This window comes from Urocitellus parryii, chromosome 2 (genome assembly GCF_045843805.1).
Source record: "Urocitellus parryii isolate mUroPar1 chromosome 2, mUroPar1.hap1, whole genome shotgun sequence".
Taxonomy (NCBI): Eukaryota; Metazoa; Chordata; class Mammalia; order Rodentia; family Sciuridae; genus Urocitellus; species Urocitellus parryii.
Window position 1 is genome coordinate 59,773,754 of NC_135532.1, and position 20,898 is coordinate 59,794,651.

The following is a 20,898-nucleotide window of genomic DNA, read 5'->3' on the forward strand; positions in this document are numbered from 1 at the left end:
TCCCCTACTTGTTTTTTTTTTTTTTTTTTTTTTTTTTTTTTTTTTTTTTTTTTTTTTTTTTTTTTCTGGTTCCTGTAACTTTTGGAACTAACCTTGAATATGTTCCCAGAATACATAGATGCTCCTGCTTTTATGTCTTCTCTTACACTGTTTCTGTGACTATTTCCGGGTGTGACCTAATGTTCATGGTAGATCTAGGAGAGGAAGGATGGAGAGAACTTCTAATATAAGGAAGCAGAGGTAATTGATAACTTTTGGAAGGTGAGTATCTTTCAACATCAAAACATTAAAAATTTCTAAAAAAACCCTTAGTGTAAGTGACTTAACACAGGCAGTCAATAGGTATCACACTTTTGAGAAATTTGGAAGTGCAAATGAAATAACAGAGAAGGAAACTTGTGACACTGGAGAGTGAAATGTCAGAAACCAATTGAGAGGAGCAGGCTAAATATTTTTGCAGTGTGAAGAGATAATTAAAGGAGTGGGTTCCCAGCAGATAAAGAAAGAAATGGAATTGGGAAACTTTGTCTTAAAAGGCAGGAGACATCAATGCTACTGAGAATATGAAGAAGGAAATGGAGAATATTATAAAAACTGAAATATTTGGATCATAGAAATGCATATTGGGGAAATCATGTCAGTGAAACTTGATCTTTTAATAACATAAAAAAATATGTACATGTGAGGGCAGGAAGTATATGGGACATCTCTTTACTTTCATTTTGCTCTGAACTTAAAACTGCTCTAAAAATAAAGTCTATTAAAAAAAAAAACTTCACATTTCCACCCAACTAATATCAGAAATTCAGGTGTGAGGGAAACAAATCTTCAGAACTACCTTTGATGGTATTATAAGAAATCAGTTCAAGGGATCAAGAAAATAATTCAAGTTTCCATTTGAAGCTAAGCAACATAATTTTACATTATATATGGTTCTATTTATTTGTACTATTGCAATTCTAAAATAAAGACCCAGGAAGTCAGTGTATTTTGTGGGGAGGGTGTCTTGGTCTGTACTTATTGATAACTAAAGTACTAGAGGCAAGAGAGACCAGGATGCTCATAATGGCTGCTAGTAATTGAGCACCCACCATGGACCTAGTGCTGTGATGCCTAGTTCATATAACTCATCTGCCACCTTGGCCATAATCCCATAGGTTGTACTGTTTTGATAACAGAGAATATTATATTATTATTATCATGAATAACAGTAGTATTTTCTGTCATTTATTAAATATTTACTGTGTGGCAGCACTAATCAAGTGCTTCATAAGAATTAATTCAAAACAAACACAGTGACACATGTCTGTAATCCCAGTTACTTGGGAGATTAAAGCTGGAGAATTCTTAGAGCCCAGAAGTTTGAAGCCAAAATGGGCAACAAAGAGAAGCCATTTCAAAAAAATAGTGGTTTAATTTAGAAGGTTTTGTGTGGACTCATATTAACTAGACTCTAACATGCTCAATATTACTTAACTCCATTAATCTTTACCACAACTCTATCTAGTAGCTGACTAATGTTCTAGATGAGAGAAATAAACCAGTTATTATGTAATTTTCAATTAAAATACATATCATTTGACTCTAGATGTTGCACTGTTAAATACCACATGGTAGTACTGGAATTCTAATTCAAATCTGCCTGTCTCTGAAACAAGATGAAGAAAAATTAGTAAATCCTGGATTTCAGGCCAAAGAGGGGACAAAATGCTAAATGATACTGAATCAGAAATGAAACTGAGAAGTAGGAATTGTTAAACCATTCATATACATATATATAAATTAGATAAAGTAAGGAAGTAAAATGTGATTTCTTAGATATCAAATAATGAAGATTTTTTTTTCTGTAGAAGATAAAGAAAGTACATCATGGCAATAGATACGCCCAAGGATTGGCCTTTATCTTCTTGAAGAGTTCATATGGAAATAAATGATTATTGGAGCCAACCCAATGGGTTTTTAATTATCAGAGAAAAAGAATGGGGCCCAGGATATACGTTAGCAAGATAATCCAAATGTTAGTGTTATTAGCAGTATAGCAGCAGATCTGACCATTTGAGAAATATTAAAGACTTTCAAGAGGATATTATTCATGTGTTGCATAGGCTTTATAAAAGTAAAAGTGAAATGGAGGAATATAAAAAAAATCACTACTTTTGTAGACAAATTGTACTATCGTAATTCTTTTCCCTTTTTTGCTATCATTCACAACTGGTGTCACAATTAATTATTAAAATGAATAAATCTTTTATAAAAGCTATCTAGAACAAACTAATACTATTCCTTACTCCTTTAAAACAATTTTATGTGTTTAATAAATGAAGAGAAATAGGTGAACATATACTATTTTATTTATCTTTCCTTTAATCTGCCTACTGGAAAAAATATAATGTAATTTAAAAAAATAAATACCAGAAAGCAAAAGTATAAGAGAAGTGTGAATAGGATAATTTAAAAAAAGGACAAATCTAAATTCTCATTGTTTTCAAAGATTGTTCCTTATCCTCAACCTAAATTTGTGTCTCATTTGAATGAGTTATACATGATCACATAAACACTATGTACAATTTTTCTCTCTAGTACAGTCCACAGTCACTGCAATCACCAAATGTGGAAGCCACCATAATGCAAATATAGAAGCCTCTTGTGATGTCACAATGTCACTCCACATCAATGGGCTAAGATTGAAGATACTGCTGTGCCAGACACCCAGGTGTAGTATGCCAAATGCTCTGTTGGTTAAACCCATGCCTCCGTCAGTAAAGGTCAGGCGAGCGTCGGAGGAAGAGACCACCAAGAGATTGTCTCATGCAACAGCAAGGGGTTTATTGGGGGTCCAGCATGCTAGGGCTCAGAGCTCACTTGAATAAAACAAAGAGCCCCGAGTACAGCTTAAGCAGAGCTTATATACTTTCCTTGGAGAGGGCAGGGAGGGAAGTTCATTGACCGGTCAGGGCGAGTGGGCGGTTTGCGGGCGAGTGGGTAAGGGAGTATACATTCTGCAGTTTGGCAGTTGGGGACAGCACATTCTGGGAACAAGATTAGCAAACAGTTCTCAAGATTATTAACCTTTCATTTTCCACTTCTTCTTCTGGCTACTTTTAATCATAAAACTGATCATTGGGGGGGTGTCACATTCTATGTCTGCTAGTGGGGTATATTGTTGTCTGATTACCATAAGTCCAATTTGAGCTTGGAGAAAGGAAACTACACGGTTGAGCAAACAGGGTCCTACAGTTAGCAATAATATGAGGATTATTAAAGGACCGGCCAGGGCTGATAAAAGCGTAGTTAACCAGGGGGACTGTGTGAACCAAGACTCAAACCATCCTTTTTGGGCGTCTCTCTCTTGCTGACGCTCTTCAAGGCGTCTTCTTAATTTACTCATAGATTCTTTTACAACTCCAGTATGGTCAGCATAAAAATAACATTCTTATCTCAATGCAGCACAAAGGTCCTCTTCTCTCATGAAGAGGAGGTCCAACCTTTGCCTGTTCTGTAAAACAACTTCAGAGAGAGAGGTTAAAGATTCCTGCAAAGTTGTGATGGAGGTTTCTAATGTCTTTAAGTTTTGGTCTTTTGCTGCTTCTAATTGGGTCATTTGTTGTGTCCCACAGACTAGGGCAGTGGTTCCTGTGCCCACCCCTGCAGCAACTCCCATTCCTAATAGGATGGCTAAAGTGAGGGATACAGGTTCCCGGAGGAACCGGGTTGTATGCCCCCTTATTTGATCTTTAAATGAACCTGCGTCATGATAGAGCACTCTGGGAAACATCTGCACCATTACATAATTAATTACATCTGTTGACCATTTTATGAAAACATAAACAATGTTTAAGTATATAGAATTATACTGTTGTAGGGATGGACAAGGCAAGGCACCTAAGATAGCACTGAAGACAGGGAAACAGTCCTATTTGGTTGCAACCGGATTCAGAGGGCATTGCTTCTGTTGTAATCAATTAATTCCCTGAACCCCAAGTTTAGGTAGTTTCAGAATTTTGTACTCAACATGTAAGGGAAGGGGCTCAGAAGTTTACAGTCTGCAGAAGTTTATAAAAAGCAGTTTTTGTTTCTGTTTTTTTCCTCTGTTCTGGGCAAGTTAACTTTTCAAGGACACCTGGGAGGGGGAGAGCTTTTTCTTCCCTTTTTTTTCTCCCCCTGCCAGCTGTTACCATGGAGCCCAGTTGGTAACTTCCTTATCTTAGAAATGTAGTCATCTCTGTGAAGCCCCAGCTCAAGGCCAGAGGCCTTGTTCACATATTTTGTGAAAAACTAGTAAGGGGGTGTCTAGCTTAGGAGTGCTGATTTTTCCAGCCAGTGGCCAAATAGAACAGGGCAACATGAAAAGAGGAAGTTTATCTATACTGAACTCTTTTATAGGGATTCTTTTGCTGAAAGTCCTAAAGTCAGCCATGGTGAAGACTTCTGGAGAAGGTCAGTTAAGACTTTTCTGTGGGCCTGGTACAAAGGGGGAAGACGGGGAAGGTGGGGCTGAGAGCAGCTCCATGGATCTGAGAATGAGGAAGGAGAGATGTAAAAGAATAATGGGAAAGGGGTTTGGGATTTTTCTAGCAACAAAAACTTGAGTAGTAGAACAGGTAGAGCAGAGGAGAAGACGGGAGTGAGTGTCCCAAAAAGCCCGTGAGGGACTTTAAATTCTTAGTAACCTGTTTTCAGTGATGACAAAGCAACTTTAAAGGTCATTTTCATTACATCTTGGATAGGGGTCTGAGGGCTCTCCTCAGCTGGTTTAAGCTTTGGGTTAGCTGGTAAGAGGACCTGGTGGGACCCGGAGTGGGCACTGACAGGAGAAGAGAGGAGTGAGTGGGTGGAGGGGTACCTCAGTACCTGCTACCTCAGCAAGGGGGCAATGGTCTGAGAACTGGCAGAGGTTTGGGTTTTTGATCTAGTAATTGGAGGGGAGAAATCAGGTTGCTGAGGTGGGAGTGACAGCAGAGAGTCTGGAGCAGAAGGCTGAGAGTGAGGATCTATTGGAGAAGCATAGTTTAGGATGTGAGCAAAGGAGGGAAAAGGCCTCCACATAGGGGAATCTCCTTCCACCCTTTTGAGCACTTGCAGAAGTTAAAAAGGTCACGCAGAATTTGAGGATTTAGAGACCCCTCTGGGGGCCATCAGTTTTGGTTATCTAATTGGTAATATGGCCAATGCTGTGTATTGAATTTGATGAGGAGTTTGGATTCCACCAGGCAGCCCCTGTATGCTCATATCCCCATGACTTACAGAAGAAGTTTGCTTTTCCCCCATACAGCTGTGACTGTTTGTGGCTTCAATAGTCCGCCGGGCAAACATAGTAATCTAGGCTAGCCAACCTACATCTGGCTCGCGTGTCCCTACATCCCTAATGTTTGTTTCTATTATCTATGGTAAGGAAGGGACTTAGTGGAATTTTAGTGGGATCCTCTTTATCAGGGATATCCCAAAAGGAAAGACCTATAGCCAGCTGACAAATGTCTGGGTGGAGAGATGGCCACCAGGTCCCTAAGGGGGCTGTATGCGAGATAGACCATACTTCTTGTCCAGTAGGATTTGTGATCAGCCATTGCTGCTGAACAGGCTGATGGGGGTTAGGACTGTTGGTGGTCAAGGGGAGAGTCCATAGCCCTATCCACAAGGCAAATGCGCAATTTGAGAGGGTTACCAGTCTTTTCCAATTTCCAGCCAGAGTCTGGATAGGGCGCAGGCTTGAGATGAGAGGCATGGATCCAGGAAGTGATTCCGTCTACCTTTACCACTGTAGGTGTTATAAGTAGCATCTGGTATGGTCCTTTCTAGCGGGGTTCTAGGGATGACACCTGATGTTGTCTTACGTAGACGAAGTCTCCCACTTGATATCGGCGTGGAGTCCCTTTGTCCCCAGGTTGGTAGGCAGTGGCCAGCTGTTTCCATAGGTATCTCTGGGTTCTTTCAAGAGCTTTAAGTCTGTCAAGCAAGGGGGTGTGGAAGGAATCGTTAGATCATAGAGTTGGGGTTAGGTCCCTTACTGGAGGAGGGGCACCATAGAGAATTTCATAAGGGGTGAGGTTACACAAAGAAACAGAGGGAGTATTTCTTGCATGAAACAGTGCATAAGGCAGGAGCATAGTCCAATCTTTTATGCCGGTCTCTAAGCTTAATTTCGTTAAGGTCTCTTTAATGGTTCTATTCATTCTTTCTATCTGTCCTGAGCTCTGGGGTCTATAAGTACAATGTAACTTCCAATTAATCCCCAGGGTCCTGGTTAACCCCTGACTTACCTGGGCCACGAACGCCAGTCCATTATCAGACCCTATTACCTTAGGCAGGCCATATCTTGGAAAAATATCTTCCAGGATCTTCTTGACCACCATTTGCGTTGTTTCTTTTTTTGTGGGGAAGGCTTTAATCCATCCTGAAAATGTATCTACAAAGACTAGGAGATATTTAAGTCCATACCTTGCTGGCTTAATTTCAGTAAAGTCCATTTTCCAGAATTGTCCTGGTCTGGTTCCTCGTAGGTGCTTTTCTGCAGGAAGCTTGGAAGAGTAAGCATTAACCAATTGACAGACCCGACAGGCTTTTGTTACCTATTCAGCTATTTCCTTTCCCTGTGAGTCGGTTAGTGGAAAACTCTGTTCTTGATCTTTCAGGAATGCCTGCAGTTTCTTTGAACGAAGGTGAGTGAGTTGATGTACATTTTTAACGTAGTGTAGGGCTTTCTGAAATTGCAGGCTGGGCTCAGTGAAGTCGAGGAGTTCAGTATCAGTGTCCTTAGATGTTAAGTTGTCAGGGTGCTCCAACATAGTTAAATCTCCTGACTTATGTTCCCCTGGTGTGTAAAGTGTTAACATGGTTACTCCGTTTAGGGCTGCCAATTTAGCCTCTTCATCTGCCCTCCTGTTAGATGGGGGTGGTATCTACACAACGGTTTGTTTTCTGGGCTCAGTGAGCCATCGTTTACTGCCCCTAAGGGAATAGCCCAGGAAGATTACTTCTTGCTGGCAAATTTGGGCCTTTTTGGCAGAAGCTCTATACCCGAGTTGAGCAAGCTCAGATAATAGTGCTTGGGTCCCAGACTTACAGTTTTCCTTGGTGTTGGCTGCCAGTAGCAGGTCATCCACATATTGAAGCAGGGTGACTTTGGGGTGCATAGTTCTGAAGTTGTTGAGATCTCTGTGGAGGGCTTCATCAAAAGGGTGGGGGAGTTTTTGAACCCCTGTGGGAGTCTGGTCCAAGTTAGTTGACCAGATGTTCCGGTTTCTGGGTTTACCCACTCGAAAGCAAACAGCAACTGATTATCTTTATGCAGAGGCAAGCAAAAGAAAGCATCTTTTAAGTCCAGAACAGTATACCATTTTCATTCAGGGTTCAGAGTGCTAAGCAGATTGTATGGATTAGGTACCGTGGGGTGAATGTCCTGCACTCTGTTGTTGATCTCTCTTAGGTCTTGAACGGGGCGATAGTCCCCAGTTCCTGGCTTTTTTACTGGTAGCAGGGGAGTGTTCCAGGCCGATTGACATGGCCTTAGGACCCCTAAGGCCAGATATTTCTGAATATGGGGCCTTATCCCATCTTTAGCTTCTTTGCTCAGAGGATATTGTTTGACATTGATTGGGGAGGGTGAGGTTTTTAACTCCACTGTTATTGGAGGTTGTTTCATGGCTAGGCCTAACCCAGCAGTTTCTGCCCAGGCATCTGGGTAATCTGTTATGCATTTCTGGGGTAGCTTGCCTGTTTTATCAGTCTTGGGGGGTGTGAAGACTTGATGTTCATCTTCTACTGACATAGTTAAAGCCATGACTATAGGAGTTTTTACTGAAGGATTTAGAAATTTCATTTGGGGGCCTTCAGGGTTAAAAGTTATTTTGACCCGGAGCTTGGTGAGCAGATCTCTGCCCATCACAGGGGCTGGGCATTCTGGGATCACTAGGAAGGAGTGATGGACTTTTCTTTTCCCCAAGTCCATGGTCCTCTTAGTTGTCCAAGCCCGATATTTACTGCCTTTAGCGCTTTGAACTAGAGACCTTTTATTTGATAGAGGGCCCAATGGGGCCTTAAGGGCTGAGTATATTGCCCCTGTATCCATTTCAAAGTTTACTGGGGTCCCCTCCACTTCAAAAGTTACCCTGAGCTTGGGGAGGTGATCTGAGCCCCGACTTTCCTAGTCATCCTCCAGAATCAGAATGGCTGGCTGGCGTGGCTGTCTCTTTCTAGGGCACTCTTTGGCCTAGTGTCCTTTTTCTTTACAGTAGGCACATTGATCTGAGGCCAGGGGTGGCCTTTGGCGTGGGCCCAGGTATCCCTTCCTGTCTCCCTGTTTCTTAGTTTCTGGCCTATTTGTTGTTGTGACCAGGACCTTATTCAATGCCTTAGTCTGTCTTTTGCTTCTTTCATCCTCCCTTTGCTCCCTTTCTTTCTCCCTACTTTGTTCCTTCTCTTCCTCAGTTTCTCTCTTATAGTATACCTTCTGGGCTTCTCTGACTAAATCTCTCAAAATCATATCTTGTAATCCATCTAAGTGTTGTAACTTTTTTTTAATATCCAGGGCAGCTTGCCCAATAAAGGCTATCATGACAGATGCCTTTTGATCCTCTGCCTGAGGATCGAAAGGAGTATATCTCCTTTATGCCTCCATAATTCTCTCTAGAAACATAGAGGGAGATTCATCAGGCCCTTGAATAATTTCTCTTACCTTGGCTAAATTAGTCAGTCGCCTAGTGGCCGGCGATAAGTGGACAGATGTTCCCTACCTTTAAAGGTGTTGGGGTCCCAGTTGGGTCGGTTCAAGGGGAAGTTGTGTTGGTCGTCCATCTGGTCTGAGGATATTTTTTTCTAGCTTCCAGGAGGATTCTCTTTTGTTCCTCTGTCATGAAGAGAGTCCCTAGGAGTTGTTGGCAGTCAACCCAAGTAGGCTGGTGTGAAAACGTCAATGATTCAACCAGACCTGTGAGCCGGGTGGGGTCCTCGGAAAAAGAGAGATTGTTATTTTTCCAGTTATATAGCTCTGAAGAGGAGAAAGGCCAATACTGGTAGGCTTGCATTTCTCCACCTTGGCTGTCATCAATCATTGGCCCGTAGGGACGGAGGGGGAGCATTACGGGAGTTCCAGGGTTTTCAATCATTTGCCACCTGCGAGTTCCTTTAGGCGGGCCAGTTTCCTCCAGGGGAGGAGGGGCTGTGTGTGCTGCAGGGGAGTCATCTGGAGGGCACTGGGCCGGCTTAGCTTCCTCCAATGGTGGAGAGGCTGAGTCAGCAGCAGGGGAATCACTTAGAGGGTGTTGGGGGTTGGGGGACAAGGGCAGGAGATAAGGAGGGGGAGGAGAGTCCAGTAGAGTCAAATCTTGAGACTCAGGGAGAACAGAGGGTGGAGGAGGAGGAGAAGCAGAGGGTTTGAGAGACAGAATCATGGGGGAAGGAGTAGGAGCAGGGGCAGGGACAAGGAAAGACTTCACCCATGGAGGAGGAGATTCGAAGTGGTCCTGCCAAGTTAAGATATACGGCTGTTGATCTGGATGGCTATGTGGCCACGGCTGAAAGACAAAGACAATATCTCTGACTTTTCGAATTAGTGGGAAGTAGAAAGATCCTTCTAGGGGCCATTTGACTCCAAAGGTGGGCCATTCTGAGGCACAGAGAGTCTGTCAGGTCCGGCGTTTTACTGAAAAAGAAAGATTCTGAGCCTTTAAGCGGACTTTGGTCCAGTGATCAAGGGTCAGGGACAGAGGCGTTGAAGTGCTCTGTCCCATAATGAAAGATACACAAACAGTGAAAGCAACAATACATGACACAGACAAGACAAGACAATAAAGACAGGCAATGGACGTCCAACACTGAGACCAGAACTGAGTAGCCGGCAAAACCCGATGGGCTGGCAATACCGAATCCGAAACAAAATATCACCCAGTCGAGGAGACTATTGTTCCTCGATTTCCCGAGTCCTCTGGGGCGTCCCCCAGGGATGTGGCCTGTGGCTCTGTGACATGTTTGTCAGCCACCGTGGGAGACAGCTCACTCTCTTCACCGACAGCCATTTTGCCAAGCCCTAACCTGAAACTTGAAACCTGAAACCTGAAACCAGAAACCAGAAAGAGGTGCCTTACTTACCCCGAGAGGAGCCTGTTGGGGGTCTTTCGTCCGCCGCTGCCAAATCTCGGTGGAACCTCTATAAGTAAAGGTCGGGCGAGCATCGAGGAAGAGACCACCAAGAGACTGTCTCATGCAACAGCAAGGGGTTTATTGGGGGTCCAGCATGCTGGGGCTCAGAGCTCACTTGAATACAACAAAGAGCCCCGAGTACAGATTAAGCAGAGCTTATATACTTTCCTTGGAGAGGGCAGGGAGGGAAGTTCATTGACCGGTCAGGGCAAGTGGGCGGTTTGCGGGCGAGCGTGTAAGGGAGTACATTCTGCAGTTTGGCAATTTGGGACAGCACATTCTGGGAACAAGATTAGCAAACAGTTCTCAAGATTATTAACCTTTCACCTCCTCAAAGAAAGAAATTTAGATTAAATACATTATGCTATTTTTATTGTTATTGAGCAATCCATTTCAGAAGCAGAAAGCCTGACTTTCAATGCACTTCCCCACCAACAGTGATCTGTACTTCCCAGCTCTCCATTCCTTTCTGCCCTTCTCAAATATTGTACTATGTCCTTATAATTGTTACCAGACACCTTTATATTCACATCAAATTCTTAGAGGCTGAACACATTACTTCCAGGCCTTTAGAGTGAAAAGTGTTCATTTTCTCATACATCATATACCTCATTGTGGTAAAAATGGGTTAACTTCCTCTTTTTCACCATTACTGCTTCAAAACTAATATTCCCAGAATATTTTCCAGAAAATTATCACATCCGTAAAGTTAATAAGTATGTTTATACTTTCCTCTCCCCTCTTTATAATAGTAGTAGCTAACATTTATGTAGATAATATTATATGTTACACATTGTTTAAAATATTTCATGTATTTTAAATTACTTAATCAGGACAAAAATATATTTGTCTCTCAACTCCTCCTCTGGTCTCTATGTCTCTCTCATACAGATGTTTTCTCCTTTACTAATAATCAAATGATAAAATACCTTAAAGTTCAGTTCTAAAAATGCTCTCTTCTCACTCTTTATCTATAAATCTCTTCATCAGAAATGAACTCATTTACCTTTTATAATCCATTGAGTTCCAAACCTATTATCTCTAGTTCAGAACTTGTTCTTGAGTAATATTTCAGTTTATGCAACTAATTATTTGACATGTCTCTATATGTGTCCAAAAAAAAAAAACTTCATTCAAAAGTTAACATTTGTCTCTATATACTTTTGTGGAACAAATAGGACTACCATCTGCTTGGTGGTGAATGTCAGAACTATAGGAATCATCAATTATACATGCCATATCTTACCCAATTAACATATGACCAAGAAATTTCAATTTTACCATTTAAACACATTTTGAATTTATTCCTTTTTTTCCTCAATCAATACTGAATTTTTGTTTATTTTTTTAAACTACCATTACTTTCTAGCTGGATTATAGCTCCCTGTGATATGGTTTGGATATGGTTTGAGTATATCCTGCAAATTTTCATGTGTTAATTTCCTGGTCCCCAGGACAGTGACATGGGCAATGAAGAAATCTTTAGGAGGGAAGGCTTAGTGTCAGGTCCTTTGAGAGAGGTTAAGGGAAGTTTTATGGATTCTCTGAGCTCTCACAAGAACAAGTTGTCCTAAGAATAAACCTGACTCATTAGTCATTCTTCCGCTTCCGGTTTTAGATATGATCTTTTTCTCTCACATCCGTTTCTGCCATTACACTCTCCTCCATGAAGCGACACAACCAATAGAGACTCTCAGTAGAGGTGTTGCAGTGCTGTTTAAAATTCTGAACTCCAAAACAGTGAGTGAAACAGAACTTTATTGTTTATAAGTTAGCTTGCTTCAGGTATTTTACCATAGTAATAAAAAATAGACTCATGCATACTACATTTATTGCTGATTACTCAAAATGTTAACTAATTGATTTATAGCAATCTTTTAAAAATTCTCCTAGGCTCAACATTGCTCTTGTGTGAATTAAAAAAAATACCCAATGTAGCCTGCAACACATTAGATGATTTCTTTGTCCTCTGCTTCAGGGTTGTATGCACCTATGTCTACCTTGATTATTTTCTCCATCTCATCTCTCTCTTTCATCTCTGCTTACTAAATATGTTCCTTTTATAACAGGGAATGTATGTATCCATTCCTTCCATCTGTTACTCTCTAGTCTTTCTTTGGATGCTGCCTCTTCACATGAGTGTTTTTGCTTAATAGTAACTTAAATATGCAAAGCTTTTATTAACTCTCAATTTTACCAGTGTGGTTTTGGTGATACATTTTTTCATTTACAATTTATTGATCAACATTTAAAACATAATGTTTATTTTTCAAACTTATTAAACTGTATTTTTTAATTAATTTGATAATATCTGCTTTTTGTTGTTTGTTTGTTTATTTATAAGTTCTGTGGTAATAGTTCTTTATCACAACAGGTATCAGAAATATATTAGACCATGACTACAGACTACAATTAATGCCCCCCAAATCTGTAGTAAAAACATTAATATATATATATATATATATATATATATAGAGAGAGAGAGAGAGAGAGAGAGAGGGGGGGGGAGGGAGGGAGGGAGAGACAGACAGACTGACTCTGAAATAAAAGCTGAAGGTCTTAAATTTGATGGCTCATTTTGGTAGAAGACACTGGTTCTAAATCTGGCTATAATACTGGGTACTTACCAAATATCTTTACTTTGTAGTAAAAACTATTAAATAAGATTTGCAGTATTCTTAAAGGTTAGCTATGATAGAGTATAATGACTAACTACTGTTTCATTTTCATTTTTTCTAGTAGATTTTATTGGATTTCAGGATTAGTATCTTTTGTCTTATCTGAATTGAACTCTGGACCTGTTTCAAACATATTTCTTGATTATAAATTCACCAACTCTATTAATCAGGTTTTTCCAGAGAAATAGAATCAATGGGACATATATATATATATATATATATATATATATATATATATATATGCACACACACGTAAGAGGAGGTTTTTGGAGTTTGGCAATGAGAACATGAAGGTTGAAAAGTCCCACTATATGCTCTCTGCCAGTCGGAGAAGTAGGAAAGTCAGTGGCATAATTCAGTCTTAGCCCAAATTTCTGAGAAGCAGGAGAAATGACAGTGTAACTCCCAGTTCAAAGATGAATGATGGAGAAAAGAAGGAAGGAAACATCTGTTGTAAGCTCCAGAGCTGAAAGGCCCAAGAATTAGGAGGACTGATATCCAAGGCCTGGAGTTGATAAATGTCTCAAGAAAAGAGAACAAATCTACCCTTCCTTTTATGTTTTATTCTGGTTCCATAAATGGACTAGATGTATCTGCCCACATTAATGAGGATGGATCTCTTTTACTCAGTCAGTCTACTGTCTGGCCAAGATCTGAAACATGAGGTGAAAAGTGTATTATTGTTGTTCTGCTCCATTAAAATATTTTACTATTTGGTGATATAATCATTTTTATTGCTTAAACTTTTTTTGAGCTTGATTATTTAATACTGAAGAAAGGAATACATGTTATATATTAAAATAAGCCTTGTATGTATATAGATAGATATAGATATAGACATAGATATAGATAGGAAAAGTTTTGAAGTTCCTGTTCTCTGGTCCCCATCTTCACTGTGGTTTGGGAAGATACAAAGGGAGGATTGTTGTCTAAAATTGGACATGCCAGTTGGAAATCTTTCTTGTTCCTTGTATAAAGCTGCTCAGAACAATTGAAATTCCAAGTATCTTTCCTTTTAGTAGAATAAAAAAAGCATTCATTAATGTTTACTTATTTTCTTATAATTAGAAGCTCAGATTTATGGCAGTAACTTTTGGTTTTTGGGGAAATTTGACTGTAAAAAACAGCTTACTTTGTAAATCTTAACAATCTACTGGTAACAATGCTAGAGTCAGTACCACAACAAGTTATTCCAAATCTCTGCAGTCTTTTCAGTTTATCAGGATTTGTTGTCATATCCGACTTAGACTTCTTACTATGTCAGATAAAGAATATGGTTTCAGGAGAAAAAGAAGGATAGCAATTTTCAGATATATTTTTTCTCTCCTCACCTTGCTAGAGATCATAACATTCACCAAAAGATAGTGCTTATGCTTATAAAGTTGAAAATATTTCAGTTGTCAAAGTCAATCAATTCCACAGAGGAGAATTTTTTAAAGGAAGAAGAAAGATGGATAAACTTATAACATGAGTTGCTGCTGTGCGATTTGAAGAACCATAAAGATTATTATTCAGGTCAAGTGTCACTTAAAATTGCTTATATCATGTTGCTTTAGAACACTACAATCGATTCTGCATCCTTCTGCAAAACACGGATCACTTGGCAGATGAGTACATGGCTACATGAGTGCTTCTCCTGAGTCCAGACTTATTCAAAGCCAGAGATTCTGAGGTTATTTCAGGGTGCACTGAAAAGTCTCTCTGGATGTACTAGTGCAAATGCTACCAGAACTAATGATACAGTTAGTCTTGCCAAAGCCTAACACTGAAGAGGTATTAAGCTAACTATCTAACACTTCTTCCTTAAATGTAAGGTGTGTATGCTGAAACCAATTACTTTTTACATTCAAAGATTCAATGGATGGTGATTATATTAAAAATCAATATTAAAATGCATGTCTCCCACAGAGAAACAAATTATAACTCTACCATGGAATACTGTGGATTTACAAATAATGTGACAGTCTTATTCCTTTTTATTATTTCAAATAAGACAAGCAAACTAAAAATCTCTCAAGTTTTTAATTAGAAACATCTGTGTTATTATGCTAAAGAAAAAGTGGCATATGTGAATAATTTAGCTTTCACTTTTATGTGCACTATTAAATTCTTAATATTTAGTGTGAATGTTGATTTAAACTGAGCTTGGGCAACTGAACTCCAAAAGGTAGATTGTTGAGCACTAATAATATAGTCCCATCTCAATTTTATGATATGGAATATAGTTTATAATTTTATAATAATTCAGTCAACTTTATCATTAGGTTCAGGAGCTCATGTATTTTAAAATGTAACTTTTACTTTGACATGTGTACCCTTAAAGGAAAAAAGGAAAGAAGAGCTACAAGGAAACTTTGAGAAAATATTGAATATTTAATTTAAAAAATATTTAACAATTATGTTTCTCTCAAAAAGGCATAGAATAAGAAAATCAACTAATTCTTTAATTTAACAAAAGCAGAAACTACTTCAGGAAGAATAAAAGGGTCTTTGCCAAGTTGCTCAAAGTATTATTTCAATAAAAGATTGTATGTTTAAGCTTTACAATTTAAATACAAGCTCCAAAATTAAAAGCTAAACTGCCCATCTCTCACTCCAAAGAATAAACAAATTATTATTCACAATCTTCTCCAGAGATGTTCTCTCAGGATAGTAAAAACATAGAACGCATGCATAAAAATAGTACTGTTTACACAAAAAGTAAAGAAAAATGCAAAGCATACACAAATTACATGATTAGGAAACTCCAGGTCTAATTTGAACAACACCAGAAGTGGAAAAATGAGGGTTTGGGTGAAGAGTCCAACTGACAGTTACTGATGGTGTGGGTATGTGGGGTGATAGTGATGAGCCTAGTAGAGAAATTGAGTAAAGATCCAGCTTTTTGTGGACTAGGTCTGAGTCCTAGAGAGGGGAAGAGCAGCCAGAACTCAAGTGCACACACAGACCCCATGAGACTTCAAAGCTGGAAAATGACTTTCTTCTAGAGATCATAAGAGCAATGTGGGATGAAAACCTGGGTACATTCAGGTCCAGAAAAAGATTTGCTTCCCTTTCTGGAGATCATATCAGCATGTTCTTTGCACTACAATCTGCACAGAAAACCTATTATTCCAGAAGGACAGCTTACTTTTTAAATAAAAGTCTTGTCAATAAGATTTTGCACTCACAGAGCTACACTTGCTGATGGGTGCTTTGCTAGAAGCTGAGGAAGGTGACAATGGAGTTAATTTACATATCTTCAGAAGCTAATTCTTAAATTCATATAGAGAAATTCATCGACTAAGCTCTTTGGGAACTTGAATTTCATAATTTTATATAACAACTCCCTAAACTGATCTTATCCTTAACCTAGGATTTTGTATTCTAAAATGCAAATATTAAGTTGATACATTATTAATTTAAAAAATTATTAATAAAAATATTAATTTAAAAATTATTAAATTTAAAAATTCAGAATTAGGGGAATTTACCACCCCCAATATCTTTGTATTTGTGGTGCTAGGGATTGAATCCAGAGCCTAGCACATATGATAGGCAAACATTGTACAATGGAGCTACACTCCCAGCCCAACCCACAAACTTTTAAGTGGCCATTTTAATGTATAAAATAGCATATGATCACCAAAATTTGACTAACAATGACAGATATTAAATCAAAGATTTCTTTATTTGTTGTATGTACATTTCTGTGTGTGAATGTACCACCTGTTTTACCACATTGCAGAAGTAAATACCTTGAAAGGAAATTTTGATTTAATCCACACTTTGATTAGGATTTATCAACTGTACAATTCCTCAGGACTATTTTTGCTAGTTCTCAAACATATTTTGCTATATGCTTAAGGGTATTGGATAGTAACTACAATATAATATTTGAGGAATATTCAGCAACTTCCATATTTTAGTTTATCTTAATAATTCTCATATTTAGATGATGGTACATTGCAAAGGAAGTGCAGCATATTATCTAGTAACTCTACTTGAAGGAATGATGTGGAAGTAAATGTTGATGTTATTTAGTCAGTGGGTGTGCTGGAAATATTAATATAAGGACTGGTTGCAGTTTAAGTGCTTACTGCCTGTTTGTAAAACCTGGAATAGTATTGAATACACATATTCTCAGATTTATTCAAGAGTATATTTATGGCCAGACTGTCACTATGGTGTCATTTTGTAGGAGTGTGCAAAAAATTCAACAAGGCAAGCACTCTTCAATTTAGAGCCACTTTATGAAAGTATTTAAATAACAGAAAAAAAATTATGGCTTAGTCTGTCAGATACATAAAACAAACACAAAACAAACTGACAATTGGTCAAACGAGATTTTGGCACTTATACATAAAATAATTCTGGATGATCCCTAAACTTCATCTTACAAATAAAGTCTAGGTATTAAGGAGAGATTATCAGATACTATCTTTATTTGATTCTTCTCTCCACTTCTAATTTCCAAAATTCTCTTTAATTGTTCAACTTCATTTATGCATTATTGTCCTTAGGGTCTAATGACCCTGGCATCTACATAATGTTAGTTGGATAAAATATTATTTGTTAGCAGGGAAGACTGTGCCTGTAAGAGGGAGCACATGATAATGATGAAGATGTTTTTGATGGCTAACACCTTATATTTAATACTTTTTCACAATGATTATGGAATATTTCTCAGGCAATGAAGAAACAACCTGAATTGGTGCAGCTAATCTCTCCAGGTCATTTGATATATTTGTGTACATTTCTCTGATAGTAATTTGGATGTGATTCTACCACATTAACTGGATGTGGAATGTTGATCTTGAGTTGTCTGTGCTTGCCATCTGACTACATTTAGAATCATATTTCCAGCCAAGTAGCAGCACAGAGATGTAGTTAATTGTAAACAGCATTTGTTAAGTACAAACTTCACAAACTGCCTACAACATACACTATGTTCATATCTATTATTTTGTCCTTTGTCTCCTATATATAATAAACATTACAACTAATGGATAAAAGACAAAATCAACTAAAATACTGAATAATAAGAAGAGATTAACTACAATAGGTCAGATTTCCCTTTTTTTATAGTCTGATTACTCATATTCATAGTCTGATTTAATTCTGCACTTCAACAATTATTCTCCTGTTATTTCCATGCTGGATGTGAACTTTCATTCTTGGTAAACAAATAGGCCACACAGTGATTTTTCATGGGACTCAGCCCTCTCTAGCATGCAAATACATTTATAGCACTAATAATTAGCACTCAGATCTAAGAAAGATTTATACAAATTAGGTATTAATTTTGCATAGCGATTCATACAGTGTATGAAAACGTTTTTATATACAACAATTTATTTGGTGTATTTTAAATCTGTTACTGAAAACATCAGCCACAGTCTATATTAGGGAAAACAAGCAGGCTCCATACAGACACACTAAAAGCACCTTCATGTGTTCATAAAACATAGTAGTCACTATAGATAGTGAAATATGTATGCCAAGTATGCATCTTAGTTCTTCTTAACTAGAAGGAGAGCTAAGCATGATCAAGGAGCTAATGGCCATTAAATCAGTTCCTACTATAAAAGTCAATCTTTCTCATATCTACATTAAAAAGAGGAAACATAAAAGCAAGGAATGGAGAACCATACATATTACTTACAATCCTGTCTCAAATTAGTCATTTTGACATTCAAAATGAAAAGAGGAGGAAGATTCTGCCAAGTGTTCACTCCAGGTGTTTTTCTCTTGCTTTCTTTAGTTTGCTCTCACAACCATAAACCAAAATCAGATTTCCTCTGTAGCAGTACCTAGACAGAAGAAAGTTTTGATCTTCGGAAAATTGTCTTATCAAGTAAGATACATTTGTTAACTATTGATATATCAGTTTCTTCTTCCATTATTGGTATTTTGAGAATAATAGCCATGTAGTATAAAACCTTAATATATGTTGTTTTGGGGAAGAGAGGTGGTTGTTAATATTGTTATGCTTCTACCCTCCACCCGCAATCAAGGGGATACTATAAACAATGTTTATACTGTGTATGGGCTGGAGAAACAATGGTAGGTATTTAATTCATTCTACCATAACTATGATCTGAGATGCAACTCTACCTTTTTGTTTTCTTACTAGTAATGTAGAATCCTGAAGACCCATGTGATGAGTCATAATTTCAAAAGAACTTTTGTTATTTTATCTTAAATAGCCAAATATAACCAAGGCAAACATTAACACCAAAAATCTTCTATTCTGGATCTTATAATGGAGAGCTGGGAAGCTGTTTATTTGGTGGCTAATTCTGTTTTTTTTTTTAATACTATACACCAAGATAAATTAGCTATAACTTAGTAAAAAAGACATAATTCCCAAACATTCTAATGCCTGGAAATGTTTTAGATTGGTTAATAGTTGCTTAACTTACCCTCAAAATATAAGTCAATAACATAAGGGAACATGAAAGTTTTAAATAATATTTTTATAAAGTTTATGAAACCTGAAGTATTATGTCCATTCCCATATAATTCTATACAGTAAAGCAACCAGTATTTTTAGATATGTGTTTTGTGTTTTGTAATTTTGTTGCAGATGCTCAAACAGGAATTGAATCCTTCCAAAGTTAACCATATACGTCTGGAAATAAAGAGCTGTGTCTTTGGCTGTAGCCTAATATAAGAACTGTGCCTGACAGGGGAATTTGATGTTGAATAGGTGTGTTAGTCTGATTTTTATAGCCGTGACCAATATACCTGAAAAGAACAACTCAGAAAAGAAAAAAAGTTGATTTTAAGATCACAGTGTTAGAGTTTTAGCCCACCTGCTGACTTGATTTCTCTGAGCCTGAAGTGAGGCAAACCACAATAGTGTAAGTGAGTAGTGGAGAAAAACAATACACTTCATGTTAGTCAGGAAGCAGAGAGTGAGAACAAGGAGCCAGAGCCAAAATATACTCAATACTAAAGGGCATGTTCCCAGTGACCTAATTCCTTCAGCCATCCCCCACCTTCATACAATTACTATATGTAGTCCATTGAAATTATTAATCCATCAAATAGGTTGATCCACTGATGAGGTTTCATCCCTCATAGGCTAATCATTTCACCTCTGAGTATTGCTACATTGGATATATTTTAAACATATGAGCTTCTCAGCATATACTACATATGCAAGTCATAGTAATAGATGAAATAACAATTAAACCAAATAAATAATTACACAAAATATATTAGTTTAGGTTTTGATCCATTTTGATAGTCATAAGTTATGATCATTGTTTCTATTGTTTACTCTTAACAACAAGGGGAAATTCTGGGGAATGGTATTGGCCATATTATACTGTGATGTGGTGTGAAAGTATGAGTATGTAGCAATAAATCCCACCATTATGTATAACTATTATGCTCCAGAAAAAATGTGGAAAATAAAGAACAAATGGTTAAAGTAAAAAGTATTAGATCCTTGGAGAAATTGACCATGTGGAAGGCATACTAGTTGTTGAGATTGGTGCCTCTTGGCATGGAGTAGAGAGAAAGTATCTTGAGCAAAAGAGTATGTATTTGAACCCACTGGGAACTAAATAAAGTAAAAATATTTCATTACAAAAGTAGAAGCAAAATGGAATCACATGAAGGAAAACTTGAATTTTCTCTGTGAAAGTGGATGGGTTATATATATATATATATATATATATATACATATACATATATATATGGTTCAATTATGAAGTCACTCTCAAATAATCATAACTTTTCAAAAATAATTGTTTCTTTTAAACAAATACCATATCTGGCTTACTTAGATGTCCTAAATGAAGGTGAAAAATCTTCAGAAACATTATATCATATGATGTCATATTATGTGCTGCTATAATATCTCACCTGCATTGAAAATAGTATAGGATCATGTATCTACATGGTCTTCCTAAAATCTAATATTCTATTACTCTGTTTGGATTCATGATTAAGTAATAAATTAAATACAATTATTATTGGGGTTTTATTGTGTCATATTTATATATGCATATAATATAATTTGATTATTTTAATTCCCTAGTATCTCCCCTTTTTCCCTCTTCCTGATTCCCTTTCTTCACTTCCCTGTCTCTCT

At 37.7% G+C, this 20,898-nt stretch overlaps 2 long non-coding RNA genes across 2 annotated transcripts in view; both read left to right on the top strand.

Moving 5' to 3' along the window:
• LOC144250263 (uncharacterized) overlaps positions 1-2,707 on the top strand; it is an 81,777-nt gene extending 79,070 nt beyond the window's left edge. The window contains exon 5 of the long non-coding RNA XR_013342433.1: positions 2,581-2,707. This is a non-coding gene — a long non-coding RNA (uncharacterized LOC144250263). The remainder of the gene's footprint in view (positions 1-2,580) is intronic.
• Positions 2,708-11,756: 9,049 nt separating this feature from the next.
• LOC113187792 (uncharacterized) lies at positions 11,757-20,413 on the top strand. Its single transcript, XR_003301461.2, has 3 exons — positions 11,757-11,874; positions 18,556-18,648; positions 19,381-20,413. It is a non-coding gene; the product is annotated as an uncharacterized LOC113187792 (long non-coding RNA).
• The last annotated feature ends 485 nt before the right edge of the window (positions 20,414-20,898 follow it).